At 42.4% G+C, this 18,571-nt stretch overlaps 1 pseudogene; it reads right to left on the bottom strand.

Annotated features, from left to right (window-relative positions):
* Nucleotides 1-14,017: 14,017 nt before the first annotated feature.
* Nucleotides 14,018-14,154, bottom strand: LOC148670964 (U1 spliceosomal RNA; annotated as a pseudogene).
* Nucleotides 14,155-18,571: the final 4,417 nt, after the last annotated feature.

The raw sequence follows: 18,571 nt of genomic DNA, 5'->3' as shown, positions 1-18,571 counted from the left end.
CCGCCCTAGTCAAAGTCACCAACGATCTCCTAATAGCTTCTGATTCTGGTTCTCTTTCCATACTCATCCTTCTTGATCTCAGTGCTGCCTTTGACACTGTTGACCATAACATCTTGCTTTCTCGTCTCGAGACTGTGTTTGGAGTCTCTGACACTGCCCTCAAATGGTTTAAGTCTTACCTCACTGATCGCTGTCACTTTGTCTCTCTCAATGGGTACAGGTCTGAAATTGGTCTTGTCAAGTCTGGTGTCCCTCAGGGCTCAATACTGGGCCCCTTGCTCTTCAGCATTTACATGTTCCCACTTGGTCAGCTTTTAAGATCACATGGCCTCAGCTTTCATTTTTACGCTGACGATACTCAAATATACATCCATACCAAACCCGACACTGATGTGGCTGTCTCTATTCTATCTAATTGCATCTCTGACATAAAAATTTGGATGACTCAAAACTTCCTTCATCTTAACTGTGACAAGACTGAAGTCATGCTTATTGGTACCCCCCATCAACTTCGCAAAGCCAGTCCTGTAACCCTGTCTGTAGATGGCTCTGTACTTGAGCTCCAATCAAAATTGAAAAACCTTGGGGTTATATTCGATTCTGGCTTAACATTCGACCCACATGTACAGCATACTGTCAAAACATCTTTTTTTCACCTTAGAAATATCGCAAGACTACGCCCTATGCTATCATTAACTGTGGCTGAAAAGCTGATCAACATATTTGTATTCTCTCGAATTGACTACTGCAATGCTCTGCTCCCTGGGGTATCTAAATCTACTCTGAACAAGCTGCAGTATGTCCAAAATTCAGCAGCCAGAATCCTGACCAGATCTAGTGCAAGTGTTCACATTACTCCTATCCTGGAGTCCTTGCACTGGCTTCCGGTCAAATTCCGCGTAGACTTTAAAATCCTCATGCTCACCTACAAGGCTTTACATGGCTTGGCACCTCAATACCTGTCTGAACTTTTATCGCCCTACTCCCCACCTCGCAACCTCCGCTCTTCAAATTCTGCCCTCCTTACTGTCCCCCAAGCCCGTCTACATTGTATGGGCGACAGGGCCTTCTCCTGCTATGCCCCCAAGCTCTGGAACTCCTTGCCCAAGGATATTAGAGAGTCACCTTCTCTAAACTCCTTCAAATCCAGACTCAAAACCCTCCTTTTCAGAAAAGCCTTTACTTAACTGGTTCCATTCTTCACCCCTCTGCTCTTCTTAATACCATCTTCCACGGTCTCCTCTATTGTTATTGTTGTATTGCTGTAATTATAATTGTGTCCTGTCTTGTGAAATTTTTCTTATTTATTGTTGTAGTCTTCTTATTTATTGTTATTGTCATCCTGTAAAGCGCTTTGAGAAGCCACCTTTAAAGGCGCTATATAAAATAAAGTTTATTATTATTATTATTATTACTTGTCATATTGATGGTGTTGCTGCATGATAACAAGTGACCAAATCCCAAAGAGCAGCTCAGAAGTGTGCTACATTAGAGTTGAGTTCTTGAAATTTCCTGCATTATTAAAATTTTTAAACTACTCGTATTTTTTTCACCACTGACTAGGTATACATGAATTTGTGTGAAAATGATGTAATTATGTAATTACACTACATAATTCAAAATTATTTGAGTTTTTCTAACTTCATTTATATGCAGATACTAAAGAATGTCTTTGCTATCTCATATTTATACACATAAGTATGGAAGTTAATATCACCTACAGTGCCCAATAATGACCAACATCGGCAACTTCCAAAAAAAATATATTCCACGATCACAGAATCTGATCATCGAATGGGCGGCAGAAGAATTTTTTTATATTCCCATGGAATCCTCAGCAAAATATATTTTAAAATTATAAAGCAGATTTATTTGGGAACTTCACAAGCAGAAATGCCAGCATTGGTAAGTTAGGACTGTAGACTTTTATTTTAATATTTTGATCATTTTATCTCAATCAATGCTAATATGAATGTAAACATGAATGCTGATTAGTATATTGTGATTTTGTTATATTTTTATATGTATCATTGATCAAATTGAAAATAATTAAAAAGCAATTTTTTTCCTTGCTTGAGTGGATAAACCAAAAACATATTCACAGCAGGCTCACGGACACAGATAAACGTTTTCCCACTTTTTAATCTGTAAGTATAGTAGTCAACAAATTATTAATTATCTCACCAATAAGTTTTGTCCTTTACTTACAATTTTTATCCTTTAAACAATTTACAAACCCCACAATGGATGCCATTCGGCTCCGGCGCATCACAAAACTGTATCAGACTAATTAGTTATTGAAATTTAGCTAGTTTCAATACTTAGCTAGACCGAGGTCTTTCTTGTACATACTACACCTTAATTGTACCTGTCAATACATCACAAAACACAGACTAATGAAAACATCTGATGAAAAATCAAAAGCAAATATGTCTTTCCTTCTTTTAGTAGACAAAGACTCCTACTCCAATAAAGATGGAACAGGTGCTCGGGCACTAAAAAAACACAATGAAAATCTTCCCTCTGTAAAATATGTTACTGCATTTGTTTTGTTTCAGTTGTAAATTTCAGTGATTACTGACATTCACTACTTTATCACCAAGAATTTGGAGTTCATTAACAATTTTTTTTGTCAGTGTTTTTTATATGTTCTTTTAAGTGATACTCATGTCTTTTCTTAATTTTGCGTTTTTGATATTTGCAGTATACTTAATATCCCCCACTCTACTGCCATAATAGTATTTTATTTAGGGTTTTCATAAAGCTGTTATTATTTTACTTGTAATGCTGTCTCAACTGGATTGCTTCCTCTCAATAAGAATATTATGATAAAAGTGGTTTTTATATTGTATTTATACTTTATATATTTATTTCATTCTTTTCTGCACAATTGTAGCATTACCTTTTACCTTTGGTCAATAAATCTTTTTTTCTTTTTCTGTACAATTATATATTGTTTCCCTATTTCACATTTGTTATGTAAAAGATTTCTTGGTATTTTAAAATATGAACTCTTTAAAACAAAGACTTTGTCGCACTAAAATTCAAAGAAAAAACGTTTTCTTCCAAAACATCTTAAAGCTTCTCTCTTGTAACAGTAAAGCAGACGTTGCTGGCTGAGAAAGAGGATTACCTGAACTTGCCTCTGTCATCATGAAAGCACACCTGAAATAAAGCACTGGAAACCGAAATCAGAGAATTTCTGAGTCATCGATTTTAACCGAAAAGGACATTAAAGGTTTCAGTACATGTGAGATTTAACAAAACTTCCACTTGATTAAGTACTAAAAAGGAGGTGCTGTACCAGTAAATAAAATGTACTCTCACTTATTAAACTCAATTCACTCACTTTGAGAAGTCCTTAAAAAATCACATCTAATTAAAAGTTTTTTACAACTGCCTACATCTGCTCTAAGAAAACTGGGGGTAATGAAGTTATAGAGCAGTGATGAGTAAGAAATAACTCATCAAAAGTAATAAGTATTACTTTTCAAGTAACATACAAGAAGAAGCAGTAATGTCAGGATTACCGCTTCGGTACCGCATCCTATATTAGGATTAATACAAGGAATTAAAATTAGGAGTACTTACAGGAAACTCAACATGACTAAAGCTTCCAGAATCCCCATGGGATTGGATAAACATGTGCTGTTCTCAGTTCTTTGAGATGTGATTGGCTAAACCCTGCAGATTCCTGGTTACAGTGGCTACCATTGGCCATAACTTACAGAGATTGACTCTCTTGATTGGTGAATTGTTGGTAGCAGTAAGGGCTTTGAATTTTCTACCTCTACAATGATTGAAAGTTATTTGAAGACTTTGAAAAAGAAATTAGGCGTCAAATAACAAATATGGCACGGACTGAGGTCAAACCCACGATCTTCTGTTTACAAGACATAGATTTGCCACTACGCCGACATGTTCAAGTGCTTTCGCTTTTTTTTCCTCTCATGAGCATCGTGCTGGTATTTTTTTTTTTCATTTCAGAGCGGTGTGTCCAAGGGGCTGTATAAGGAGAAGGCCCTTCTGGTGCCTTGGCTTAATTGGTTACAGCACCCATCTACTAAACAGAAGGTTCTGGGTTTGAATCCCACTGGTGCCTTTCTTCCTGTCTGGTTGTGTTGAATGTGACATTTTGGACAATCACAAAAATTCATACACATTGAGGAAGATGAAATTCAATTCTGGTTGTCACATTCATGAGTCTCTAAGGCGTAATCAGTTAGTATGTTTGAGTGTTAACCGAAAGGTAGGTGGATCAAACCTACCAAGAGAGGCATTTCTGGGATTTTGATATAAACATTGTCCTTAACCCTCTTTATATTCAGATTTGTTGAAGAACTTGACAAGCATTACTATGTTACTATTATAAGGTTAGCACTGTACAGATGTATTTTCGTATTTTGGCATGTTAACCTTAATTTTAATCCTTAGGTTTCAAGAAACTATGAAAAAAAGCAACATTAATAGCAGAGGATTTTGATTTTTGACATTTGCACCTCAAATATTCACTCGTCCTCGCAGGAAGAAAACACAGGAATGTATTGAGTCTCATGATGAACATCTTCTGTGTAATGAAGTAGACATCATAAGACAACAGAAAGAGAGAGTAGAAAGTGGGAATATATGGCATAAGGGTGTGATTTGTGTAGTTAATAAAACAGTCAAAAGAATATGAGAATGGTTCTTTATTAAGATACACAACATTTATGGCAACGAGAAACGAGTGCTTGACGAACTCAAAGCAAGCAGAACACTGCAGATTTTAGTTCTCTTGCTGGTGGACCCACACTTTTGAATTTTCAGACTGTTGGTTTAGCTGCGCCATGGAAGATTCGGCAGCCACGCCAAGAACCCTTGCTCATGCCCAGCATTCTCCACTGCTTCCACTGAACCTTGAGCTCCGGATTTGGATACGGAATACAAGATATGGATGGAGGCGTACAGATTTTTTTAAATAGCCAGTGGATCTATAGGAGCTCCAGATGCCGTGAATCATGCTACCTTACTGCACTGTATTGGGGCGCCTGTGCAGTGGATTTTCGCCAACCTCTGTGGAGAAAAAGGTACATATGAACAGACTGTAGCTGCCTTAGACACTTACTTTACACTGCAGAGAAATGTGGTTTTGGAATGGCATAAATTTAGACAAGGATCTGTAAGGAATCCCCCACGAATAGGTATGCAGATCGTATGCAGACGCAGGACCAGGTAGATATCAAAACAGGCGTACAATCCAAAACTTCAGGCGAGATCGTGGTCGAAAGGTAGTTCAAAATCCAGAAGATCCGAAGAGAATATTACAATCCAAATCAGTAGGCAAGGTTCAAGTTCAAGGGCCAAAAGGATAGTTCAGAAACCAGGAGAAGTATAGTAAGCGAGGTACAAAGAAAGGCGAGGTAGAGCTCTCTAAGAGAAGACTCTAAATTGAGAAAGAGAAATAAATTGTTATTTTCAAACCGCTGCTGGCACTGGTTAGTTTATCTGGGCTGGTTGGCGGTTGTGACAGATCTCAGTCTCAGGACGAGTCTGTTGATGCTTTTGTAAATGCACTAAGAGAACTGGCCAAATCATGTGACTTTGAAGGATTGGAAGCTGACATGTTAAGAGATCAACTTTAGAAAGAGCTCTTACAGTTGCTAGAATTTATGAAGCAGCTCAAGCAGAATCAAGAAAATGCTTTCTAACCACAGTGACAAAGCTAGAGAGAGTCATGTTTACTTCAAAAGAAACATTGAACGGGTTGCTCTCTCAAACTTTAGAAACAAAAGCTGAGCAGCAGGACGCAGTCAAGTTACAGACATAGAAGAACAAGGGACGGCTGACATTACATAACTGACATTACAGGTGCAGACTACCAACGCACAAAGCAGATGAATGCAGAGCACAAGTAGCAAAATGTCTACACTGTAAGAAAACAGGTCATTATGCACCAGAGTGTGTAGAAAGAAAATCAGTTTCCAAAAAAAAAGAAAGTTAATACAAATAAGGAAGGGACAAAGCTTAAAAAAAACTGATAAACCAGTGAGCACAGTTCAAAAACCTTCTTCAGACTCAGATGAATGTGTTTATTCCATTGACCCTGAAGGTAAAGAAACTGTTCAAATAAATGGCCAAGAGATAAAAATGGTGATAGATACAGGAAGTGGAAGAAACCTCATTGGAGTAGAACATTTCAAGAAAGTGTTTGCACACAGAACTAAACTTAAGCAGACTAATAAGAAATGCTATGCCTATGCACAAATTAGTCCACTTCAGTGTGTTGGCTACTTTGAGGCACAGCTGAAATGGCAGGAAAATGTAATAAAGGACAAAGCCTATGGAATTGAAGGAAATGTAGAACAGTTGTTGAGAAGAAAAGCATGTTTTGATCTGAAGATTCTGAATGTAGGAGACACTGTCAATGTGGTTGACCAGTCCTCAGAGAGGTTTCAGCAGTTAGCACAGGAATACGAGTCACTCTTTAAAGGTTTAGGACAGATCAAGGTTACAGTAGATGAGAAAGTTTTGCCAGTAGCTCAAAGTCTGAGACGAGTACCCTATCCAGTGATAGAAGCTGTTAATCAGGAGTTAGATAAAATCCTGGGTGATGGAATTATTGAACAAGTGAATCAAGGTGCAGATGGATCTAAAATATTCTGATAATACTGTAATGTGCTCTCTGAAGGCACCAGTTCTGTAGGGTTTGGGCATTTACTGGGACAATTATTAATTGTAGCAGTAAATCACAAAATTATACTTTTGATGGCCTTGGAATCCAACCATGCGATATAACTCAAACAACGCACACACACAGGTACTAATACACGAGGATACATTTATTAATACATAGAATATGCATATAAACCTAACAGATCTTATCGAGAGGGTTATCAGAATACAAAAGGTATATATTCAGTCAGTTACAAAGAGTTACATATATCAAGAGGACATACGTTCAGTATATCATTCATTTTGACTGTTTCGTCATTGAACTTGGTTACAACTTCTACATTTGATACTGAAAACAAGTACATAACTCTTAGGAATTAAATTGATATCAACTGGTTGGGATAACAATTGAATCCTCGAGCTGTAATGCATTGAAGTTGAATACTCATCCAATCTCTGGTGATTCAGATCTCCTGCGGGCACAAAGAAACAGTTGCAGGCTGTTGCTGTCCAATCCGCGCTCTCTGGCTGCGTTCCAGGCTGTGCTGTGCGGCTTGCAACGGTGCGCTGCTGATGCTCACTGACCGGCTAGTTAGTGTTGGCTTTAACTACCACAGTTTGTGCACAGGAGAAAAGATGACTGTGGGTCCCAGCAAGTCAGGAAGAGGACTGGTTCGTTCCTGATGAAGCGCTAGTTCTGAATAGTGATTCAGCTGTCCACAGTTCCAACCTGTCCATGAGGCTTGCTGCTGGTGCTAACCTCGGGTGGATCCTCTGGTTACTCTCTGGCGACCTCCGCTCTAGACTCTTAGAACAAAGGAAAGTTCTGGCACTCGGACACACTGGCCGTTCCGTGGTTGTCCGGGCTGAGTCTCAGGATGGTCAGAAGGTTTGCTGCGAGAATGTCCTGCCCTTGGGAGCCTTCTGCTCCTAGGCCGTCCTGCCCTGGAATTCTCCTTTGAATACTCTTTAGAACAGTCCACAGAATCCTCTCCAGAATCTTACTGAATCTTGTTGAATCTGAATCTGAATCTGAATCTCACAGGCTCTCTGTGTTGCCTGTTTTTACCTGGAGGAACTTCAGCTCATTGATTGGCTGAAAGTTCCATGGGCATCAGAGTCCCACGTGGGTTACTCGGCCCTACCAGTCCCTGATTGGTTGATCAAGGTGAGATATGAGTCACTTACTCCTGACACTAAGGAATGGAGTCCAGATGTCCATCTGGCACTCCCTAGACAGATAGGCGCCAATGGATGACCATTGATCATGATAGCCAGGCTTAGCTAAGCGCATCCCCATTTGGGAGCTGTCCCTTATCAAGAGAAAACATCTTTAAATCAGCCTGCATGGATAGTTTCTCTGTGGCTGCACCACAGAGATGAACAGAGAGATGAGGCCTCATTTGGGAAAGCACAGCAACACTTAATTCTGTCTTACTAACAAGCAATGCCGCTACAATACCTAAAAAGAGACCAAGGATGTGAGACTGTGTGTGGATCTGTGAGAAGTGAATAAAGCAGTAATCAGAGAGAGACATCTAGTACCAACGGTTGACAGCATATTGCAAGCAGTGCAAAGAGCCAAAGTTTTTGCAAAGTTAGATGTTCGAAAAGGATTCTGGCAAGTTGAGTTGGCCCTGGCATCTAGACACGTTACTACACACAGGGGTTGTTACCATTTCAGAGTAGTTCTTTATGGCTTGTCTAGTGCCCCAGAGGCCTATCAGAAGGCTATGGACTCGATGTTGTGTGAAATGCCAGGTGTTTTATGGTATATGGATGATGTGGTAGTACATGCGGAAAATGAAGAACAACTTGAACAGAGGCTCAGGCAAGTATTCCAAAGATTCCAAGACAGAGGCTTAACTTTAAATAAAGATAAGTGCATCTTTGGCCTAAAAGAGATCGAGATACTGGGACATTTGGTCACTGCAGAAGGAATAAAACCAGACCCAAATAAGGTGAGAGCTGTTTGCAGTGCACCGAGACCTGAGAATGTTGCGCTTCTGCACTCGTTCTTAGGCAATTGTGGATTTTTGATTAAATTAATTCCTAATTATGCAGATATATCAGAACCCTTAGAAAACTAACGAGGAAAGGACAGAAGTGGGAATGGACATCGGAAACTGAGAAAGCCATTGCCGAGTTGAAAAGAGCACTTGTAACTGAACCATGTCTGGCATACTTCAAACTAGATGCGTCAACAGTAGTGATCAGTGACGTGAATCCTGTAGGATTTGGAGCAGTATTGCTACAAAGACAAGAAGATGGACAGAACAAACCAGTGGCATATGCAAGTCGCTCACTTACCCCAACAGAAAGGCATTACTCACAAATAGAGCGTGAAGCCTTGGGTTGTGTTTGGGCAGTGGAACATTTTAGGACATATTTATGGGGAGGCAAGTTCACACTTCAAACAGATCATAAACCCCTCATTTATATGTTCAATCCCAAAAAGGCAACATTGTTACCACCCAGGATACAAAGACTTGGATTGAGATTATGGCCTTATGATTACAAAATTGAACACAAGGTAGGGAAAACCAATGTCCCAGACTCATTGTCACGTCTTCCTTTACCAGACACAGAAGACACTGGTTATGTAGACACCTATGTTGATGGAGTGCTTTCAATCAGCTCTTATGCACTGCATGCACTGACACTTGAGGAACTTAAACAAGCAACAAATGAAGATGACACATTGAAATTGATGATGTCCATAGTGGAAAAAGGACAATGGCCTTATCCAATTCCAGACGAACTGCAGCCATACCACAGGTGTAGGTTGGAGTTATCTACATATGATGGACTGCTTTTAAGAGGACAGAGGATTGTGTTACCGAAAACAAAAATCAGACAAGCACTGAAAATAGCACATGAGACACATCAGGGTGTAATTCGTACAAAACAGTACCTGGGAAGCAACTTTTACTGGCCCAACATGGACAGTGATGTTGAAAGACTAATTAGGAATTGTTCCACTTGTGTGTTGAATCAGCCATTGCAGGAGGATCAACCTCTCCAACCACTTGAATTACCACCAAGGCCTTGGACAAAATTGGGCATTGCCCTGGTAGGTCCCATTCAGAATGCATACATATTGACTGTCATAGACTATTATACTTCTTAACCTGAGGCGGTTGTTGTATCAGACATATCTTCAGCCACAGTTATTAGAGAGCTGATGAACATCTTTGCACGATTTGCTTATCCACTAGAGGTAGTAACAGATAATGGCAGGCAATTCATAGGACAGTTGTTTGAATCATTTCTGACTAATTGTGGAATTAAACACATCCGTGCATCACCTTACTATCCGAGAAGTAATGGCAAAATTGAAAGATTTCACAGATATCTGAAAAAGGCCTTAAGAGCAGCTGTGACAGAAGGAAAAGAGAGAGAGAGGAACTCCCTAAGATTCTGCTGACTTATAGATCAACACCACACAGGGCATCTGGAGAAACCCCAGCTAATCTTATCTTTGGGCTTGATATCCGGACTAAACTACCAAACGTGGAAAAGAAAGAAGAAGAGCCAAGGGACATTCAAAAGACAAAAGATATCCATAGACATCATGAGGAGTATGCACACAAAATGAAATTATATGCAGACCAGACACATCGAGCAAGGGATCATAACTTCAAGGTCGGTGACGTAGTGTTTGTGGCTGGCCTAGACACCGGTAAATTGGATGCCAAGTTCAAAGACACTCGCTATGTGTTATTGAGAAACACCTCTTGTAACTCTTTTGAGTTAGTGAATGTTGAAGATGGCTCAAAAATAATGAGAAATGTAAAACATCTTTGACACGCTCCTCCATTGGATCTTGATTTTGAATCTGCAGAAACAGAAAATGCTGAGAATACAGGACTTTCTGACGATTGCCGAGTCCTCAGACAGTGGAGAGTACATCTGTAAGAGAGCCAGTAACTTTACCCAAAAGTAAAGTAACAACCATTAGTGGCAGGGTTATCAGGAAACCGGCTCATTACAGAGACATTTAAAAATACAGGACTTGCATAGCTCTCCAAATGTTAAATTGCCCTATTTTGTTTGTGTTATCTATGTAGATGTTGCTTAGACTGCTAGAAATGAGGTGATATTTATAAGTGACTTAAGTAGAAATTGAACTAAAATTTCAGTTGGTACACATAGAAATTGTTGTAAAAAAAGATGAATGTATTGAATAGAAATGAAAGGTTTTATATACATTTTGTTGTAATAGTTAATAACCGTTTACTGTGAGTTGATATAAAATTGTTACAATTGTATGGTAAAGTTATAGACTTTAAAAATAACAAAGGAAGGGATGTAGTATAGTGAACAGACATCGCGAGACAACAGAACGAGAGAGTAGAAGGCGGGAACATATGGTGTGAGAGCGTGATTTGTGTAGTTAATAAAATAGTCTAAATCATATAAGAAAGGTTCTTTATTAAGATACACAACATGCTCGATAAGCTACTGGACACACCCGCCCCTCCTCACACAGACGGTGGAAAAGCCCCCGAGTGGGAGGGCTCTCTCTTCCTCCCAGGAGCCCTTGGACACGACGCACAGACAGGGCGCGGGGAGCCGCCGCCTGCAAACACGGCTCCAGGCAGGACTCCACTCCGCAGGAGCCGCAGAGCAGAGGAGATGGGGGCAGCTTTGCTCCTGTGCAGAGACTTGAGCTGTTGTTGCTGGGGATGCTGTCTTTTCTTTTCACAGGGTAGGAGTGAATGTTGAGTTGCCCTTAGAAATGAAGCAGAGCACTTCAACGGCATGGGTCTGTGTCTGTGCGTGCGCCCTGGTGATTCTGGGAGACAGATCGAACCTGGGCTAAAAGAGAGGGGGCTTAGCCCTCTTGCATTTGCTAGTTCGAAGTTGTACAACCCATTTGTATCTGCTAGGCGGCACAGTCGTTGTGCACAAAGAACGCTTTGAAAAGCGTCAAAAGCAAGTCATTCCGAGTTGGTCGGTTGTGTTTTCCGTTCAGACATGAAATGCTGAAATGATCTCTCGGCTCCTCGGTTGTCATTTCTGCTCCGTAAAGGAATCACAGTACGCGTCGGCTTCCAGCACGGTGGGTCAAGACACGATGCCTGGGGTCGGAGAGAGCGATGTCTTCCTTGTTAGTATAGTGGTGAGTATCTCTGCCTGTCATGTGGGAGACCGGGGTTTGATTCTACCTCCTTAGAGAAAGGACTGCCTTTCACTTCTCTGTATTTTCTTTCACAGCGCTGTGCAGCTTTTCATTACTCTTGCTTTCCTGTTCCTGATGGTAGCGGTTTACAGAACAGAAATTCCTCATGGGACATACCCTCAAACTCATATCTAACATAAATGAGCGATTTGGCCAAATCGATTACAGACTCACCTAATTGCAATGAAAAGCATCTGCTCATCTTAACGCACTCTACCAGTGTACTTTTGATATCATCCGCCATTTCAATAATTCTATGAGTGACTGTGTCTTTCAGAGGGGGCAGCAGGTCGAGGTGTTTAGCAATTTTTTTCCACACATAATACGTGTCAGCTCTTTTGCTAACAGTAAATAACGGTGTTCAAAAAAAGTGTCTGTTTATTAGGTCTAAAAATTCCTTAACGTCTTTGATGCTGTCATCAAAGATAAACTGCAGTCAGCAAAGATAAAAGGATAATAATCCTTGCATACTGCCCTGTCTTTCTCACACCTGAAGAAGACTCCACAGCCGAAACTGTGGAGTTTTGCCTTTCTTCTCTTTTCAACATGGAATAATCATTTACTTGTTCCTTTGCAGCCTACGCATGCTGACGCAGCTACCCACCTGATATATAACATTCCTATAATCACAACTATGAATTTCCACTGTGGGTATTACACGTCACAACGCAGAAATGCAACAGTGACGTGTCGTAATTACAAATGTACATGATAAGTGATTTTGTCTCTCCTACCTTAGTGTCGGAATATTAAGATGTTCTGGTGACAAGGAAGGAGGGAAAAAGTAAATCAGCAGAAGGGGTGCTATTTTGTTGACTGTTAATCCTTACATGTTCAGAAGGTCATATTTAAAAAATGGTACAGTAAATTTTCTTATACTTAATGATTTTCATAATTTGTCACATTACCTCAGTGGCAGAATTGTGAGACTATTTTATAATCAGGAGGGAGGGTCATAGCAATAAAAAGAAAGTGCCATCACCCTTTGCTCATCTTCGGTTAACCATATTCTCACATGCCATGTTCTAAATGTCCCATTGTAGACTGCTATATTAACATTTCTTGCAAAATGCAAGATTTTGAGACTTTTAATAATCAGAAGGCAAGGTCGTGGTAAATATGCAGAAAATGCCAGTGAATTCATGGTTTGCTTTTGTCTTATTTACTTGTCGTCTAACATGCCAGTTTGTGTTATTGTGAGTTTTGAAAATTGGTTTTCGATTTTCTTAAACGTGTTTCATACAAAAATGCAATTTGGATAATCATTATTTTCATATTCCCCTTTACTGAGGCTATGTCCAGTAATCCACTCGGATTAGAATTTTTAAAAATAACTATAGAGAGCCATCTACAGGGGAAAGGTGGCATAACATCACAGTAGCATCTTATAAGGTGGAACGAAAAACGCGAATAAGAAGCTGGCGAATAAGAAGCCAACTTCAGCTTCGTTAATGCAACAGGATTGGGTGAGGTGAGGTGGAAAAATATTTCTTCCTCTGAATCCTAACATTTTTGTAGTTGTTCCAGGACTTCTTGCCCCAGATAAAGTTGCCAATACATCACTTGTTTCTACTCCATCAATATCAGCAGTGTTATCGGTACTAAGCTCCACAGCGAGCCTTCCCTGCAGCTGAGCGTTGTGTGCGCTGCAGCGGTGCCGAGAGAACAGCACAGAAGGCAGCAGGCTCTGGAGAGCGGGTAAGAGACGGAGCCTTGTGGGCAGGCGAGCAGGCCCGTTTTTTGGAAATTGCTGAAAAGGCTCCGGTCTTTGTTCGGTGGGTGGCAGGCGCACGACGCGAGCTTGCGTAGCGATCTGCCGGTCTGGTGTTATGCAAATGAGGCCGATGACATGCTGCGAATGCACATTGGCGACTGCAGATGTGTAGGAAACGGACGGGTGAAACTGACTTGAGAATTAGCATACAGTACCGAAGCCCCCATGACCAAATAAAGGCTAACCTCGATAATCAGCCTAAATAATGCAGACTACAGCAAAACGACTGACTTTGAAAAGGGAATGAATGTCCGGAAGGAGTAGTGTAACCAGCTTGAAATGCTTCTCCGGACCTCTAACTAAAAGAAACCGGGAAGCAGCAGTGGCATCGACTCTTTTCGAACTGGGATCCTATCGCAGCTCGTGGTGTCGTAACTCTTCCGTATCTGATATTGGACCAAGCACATCAGGGGAGAGCGCGAACGCAGTCCCCCACTACCAGAAATTATGCAGTCGAGATTCCCACATTTGGGGAATTCGCAGGGGTCAGCACAGCCGGAGTGCAATGGCCCAGCCTCGCTCTGGGTGAACCGATTTCAATTTTTAAGAACTTTATTTTCTTTTCACAATAAAATACAGGACATCACAAATCAGAAAGCTTTACATTAATATACATACTTAAAACAGTATATATGATCACATCTCATTACATTTTGACACGGTAACAGTTACATAGTAACAATTTCTTTTTTTCTGGTGCAAATCACATTCTTTACTTAAACATGATAATGTTTTTCACAGTCTCTTGAGATATTGACCTATGCTCTCTATTTCCCACAGATTTTCTGCTTCCTCCCTCCCTTCTCTCCACAGATCTCTGAGGTAATAGTTCTCTCGGGTGATGAACAGGGCGAGGCTACCTGCTGCCTTGACTGGGACCTCGATGCCTTTGAACAGCCCCATGTTCCTCACTCTCCACAGGGCGTCTTTCCCACTGTTCACCACGGCCCAGATCCTGTCAAACACGTCAGGAGGAAGTTTGACAGGAGAGATGCCGTATATGACGAAAGCAGCGGTCAGGGTAAATTGGGGCGAGAGAGCCTGCAACCAATCTTCAAACTGTGCCCAGAAGGCCTTAGCAAAAAAGCAGGACCACAGGAGATGGGTCATAGTCTCCTCCTCACCGCAGCCCACCGTAACGCAGCGAGGGCTGGGGGTGAGGCCCCTACTGTACAAGAAAGTTCGTACTGGTAAGCACTGATGGACGACACTCCAGGCTAAATCTCTGTGAATGTTGCACAGAAACTTAGGGGATGTGTGTTTCCACACCTTCCTTGTTTGGGCTGATGTTAAAATGCCCACAGGGGTCTGCCTATTATTCTGGGGTGCAACGAAATCTTCCAGTTTTTGGACGCTGACATCTCGGAGGGGAATATGGCCAATTGGGTGAGATCTAAGAAAACTTTTAACTGTCCAATAAATTGCAGGGCATGTGTCAGAGAGTGGGACATCCAGCTTGGGTCTGACACCCCACACTCTGAACACCTCCCTACCTACCCAGAGCCTGGAAAAATAAGTCCAGGTACGCGCTGCAGGTGCTGTTGCAAAGCCTCTCAGCACAGAGGCCAGGAACATACACAGCAGCTTCGTAGCAATATCTGGGACAGACTTCCCCCCTGAGGGTAGCGGCCTGTACATTATTTCCCTTCTGAGTCTTTCTTGCTTCCCACCCCATAGAAATTGAAACATCAATCTCCTCAGCACCGCCCCAACACGGTGTGGGATTGGGAAGGTAGAAGCCAGAAAATTCAAGACAGGCAAGAGCTCGTCTTTGATGACCAGCACCTTCCCTGTCATGGTGAGGTCTCGGTCCTTCCATTGCATCAGTTTTTTGTTTAAGATTGGCAATTTGTTCTGACAATTTACTGTTCCCATCTCTTCTCCAAAATACACCCCCAGGACCTTAATTCTCTTCTCTTGCAGCCTGAAATCATGTCCTTCTTTTGGCTCCCTCCAGTTCTGATAAAAAATCTCACTCTTAGATTTGTTAATTTTTGCAGATGAAGCCAAGGAGAAACGATCACAGCACTGCAGAGCTCTGCTAATTGAGGCATTGTCAGAGAGGAGCGGGGTGACGTCATCCATGTATAGAGATGTCTTTACCTCTCCTCCCCCACTTCCAGGCACTGGTATCCCATTAATGGCCTGATCCTGGTGCAAGGCACAGGCTAAGGGCTCCATCGCCAAAATGAATAACAAGGGGGATAATGGGCAGCCCTGCCTCACCCCTGAACAGACTTCAAAGGGGCGTGATCTATTGCCATTAACTATTACTCTGCTGTTGCTACCTGTGTACAGCAGGTTAATCCACTTTCTCATGATGGGGCCAAACTTCATGTGCTCAAGTACCGATGTTAAGTACTGCCGGTTTAGGCGGTCAAAGGCCTTTTTCTAGGTCTACACCTAAAATGCACAGAGGGAGGGAGCGATCCTCAGAGTACAGACAGACATCCCTCAACAAGGCCAGGTTGTCGCTCATCAGGCATCCTGCTATCCCACAAGTCTGTTCTTTCCCTACCAGTGAGGCCACTACATTTTGTAGGCTCAGGAAAAGGGCTTTGGACAGGATCTTAGTGTCCACGCCTAACAGGCTGAGGGGTCTCCAGTTCTTTATGTCATTCTTTGCTCCTTTCTTAAACAAGAGAGAGATAGTGCCTTCTCTTAAGGAGTCAGGCAGCAATTCTGTCTTATAGCTTTCCTCGAATAGGAGCAGTAGCGGATCCTGAAGCAGATCCCAAAAGGTGCAATAAAATTCTTTAGGGAGCCCGTCAGCACCCGGAGTTTTCCCCTTCTGTGAGCTCTCCATAGCCTGTCTCAGCTCTTCTACTGTCAGATCCCTCTCAAGTACTTCCCTATCTTCTTCATTCAAAATGTTTTCTAGGTTTGAGGTAAAAAAATGAATTTCTTCATCCTTTACCTCTGTAGAGCTGTACAGTCTTGAGTAGAAGGCCTCGGTGCAGGAGAGGATAGCACTCGGCTCTGTTCTCTCTCGTCCCTCCTCATCAACTACACTTTCCATGACAGACTTGGAGCCTACCACTTTCCTGAAAAAGAAGCGAGTACACTTCTCATTTTCTTCCAAGAACTGCACTCTGCTTCTTAACAGCACTCTTCGACTACCTTCTTCGGCTATGCTCCGGATGTCCTTTTTTAAAAGGGTGATATCCTCGAGCACATCGAAGCCACTGTGCAGCATCGTGTAGAGATGCTGCAGCTGCCTCTGTTTCCTGGCTAGCACTCCTCTCCGTCTGGCAGCAGCCTTCCTTCCCTCAGCCATGAAAAAGGCCTTTGTCCTCACCTTCACCTCCTCCCACCACTCTCCTACTGACCCGTACAGAAACTGCAAGGACAGCCACTGTGATAGTTTCTCCTTGTAGCGGGATACTACCCCCTCGTTCTCTAGCAGCTTTGTGTTGAGTTTCCAGAGGCCTGGGCCAAAGACAGTCCCGCCCTGGAGTTCCACTCTACACCCTAAAGCCTGATGATCTGAGAAGAAGACAGGCTGAAGAGTGACCCCAACAACTTTCACTCTCTCTGAGACAAAGCAATAGTCAATTCTGGAGCTGCTATTCCTCCCTGACCATGTATATCTTGCTGTTGTGGGATATATACATCTATATGCCAGTGAGCTGGAATCCAATTTTATCGGAGAGCTAGACTGCCTGTCTGTGTGCTCTAAGATACAATTAAAATCCCCTCCCACTATCACGTCTGTGCTACACAACAATAGGGGGGAGAGTGCCTTGAGTAGCTCCACCCTTCCTCCCACGTCAGTAGGACAATACACATTGATTAGCCGCAGGTTAACGGTCCCCCATTCAACATCCACACACAGCAACCTGCCATCTATGACCCTCTGAATACTTTTCAATTTGAAAGCCCATCCTTTGAAAAGAATGGCCACGCCAGAGGCTCTGTTATTATTGTCCCCTGACCAAACAGAAGGCCCTTTATCCCACCTATCTTCAAAGCTTTTATACCTCTCTTGATAAGCTAAAGCACACTCCTGCAACATCAACACATCTCCCTCTCTCTGCTGGAGGTAATCAACGACAGACTGACATTTAACTCTGTCATTGATACCTCTGGTGTTAAGAGAAATTATGTTTAGAGCCATATTACATAAGAAAGTGGAACCAGTCTTTACAAAACACATTTCTCTTCTGTCTCACCTGTTACCTTCTTCTTTTTCTTTTTCTTCTTACCAATTTCCTGCCAGCCATCCTCTGAATGAGCCTTCATCAGGGTGGCAGCAGTAAAAGTGTTCACTGAGTCCATTTCAAGGAAGGGGGTAGAGGGAGGGGTGGAGGGGTTCCAGCTGTCCCCATCGCCATGCTTTCCTTCCTCCTCGCTCGGGGAGAAAACAGAGTCATTTTTCCTTTTCCTCAAGTCCAGCTCCTGGGAGCACTGAGGGGAAAGGGGTGCAGCCGATGCACCAGTCTCCTCTTCCCCCTCACCCACAAGCTGCTGCAGATCCTCCGTGATGGACTGGATGGAGGAGAGGAGGGCATCTGTAGCACTTGCAGTCTGAGAAAAGCAGCTCCGCTGAATCCTGGGTATCCTCGCTGGACCCGCTCCACCGGGGGGCCCCACACTGGCCCTCGTTCTGAGGAGCAGGAGTGGGGGAGGGGTCCTCGCTGTTCTCGGGGGTTTTCAAACCCTCGTGCTTGTCTGGTGCAGTCTGCGGTTGTGGGGGCGTAGTCGATTTCTCTTCCACCGGCCCCAGAGCCACAGCAGGACTGATCCTGGCTGGAGGCTGAGAGTCTTTGTCCAACAAGGGTTCTTTGTTTGACTTGTTTGCTTTGGCTTTTCGGGCCGGTTTGGCTCAAACAAGCACTGCCTCATCCTTTCTCATTTTGAGTTTATTGGCGTAGGCATGAAGGCAGTTCTTAAAAACGTGTCCTTCCGAGCCACATAAATTGCACTTTGGCAGCATTGAACAGTCAGAGGCTAAATGTCCC

Source organism: Lepisosteus platostomus, chromosome 5 (assembly GCF_059453375.1).
Source record: "Lepisosteus platostomus isolate fLepPlt1 chromosome 5, fLepPlt1.hap1, whole genome shotgun sequence".
Classification (NCBI taxonomy): Eukaryota; Metazoa; Chordata; class Actinopteri; order Semionotiformes; family Lepisosteidae; genus Lepisosteus; species Lepisosteus platostomus.
The sequence above is the reverse complement of the archived record's forward strand: the minus strand, read 5'-3'. Positions and strand labels throughout refer to the sequence as shown.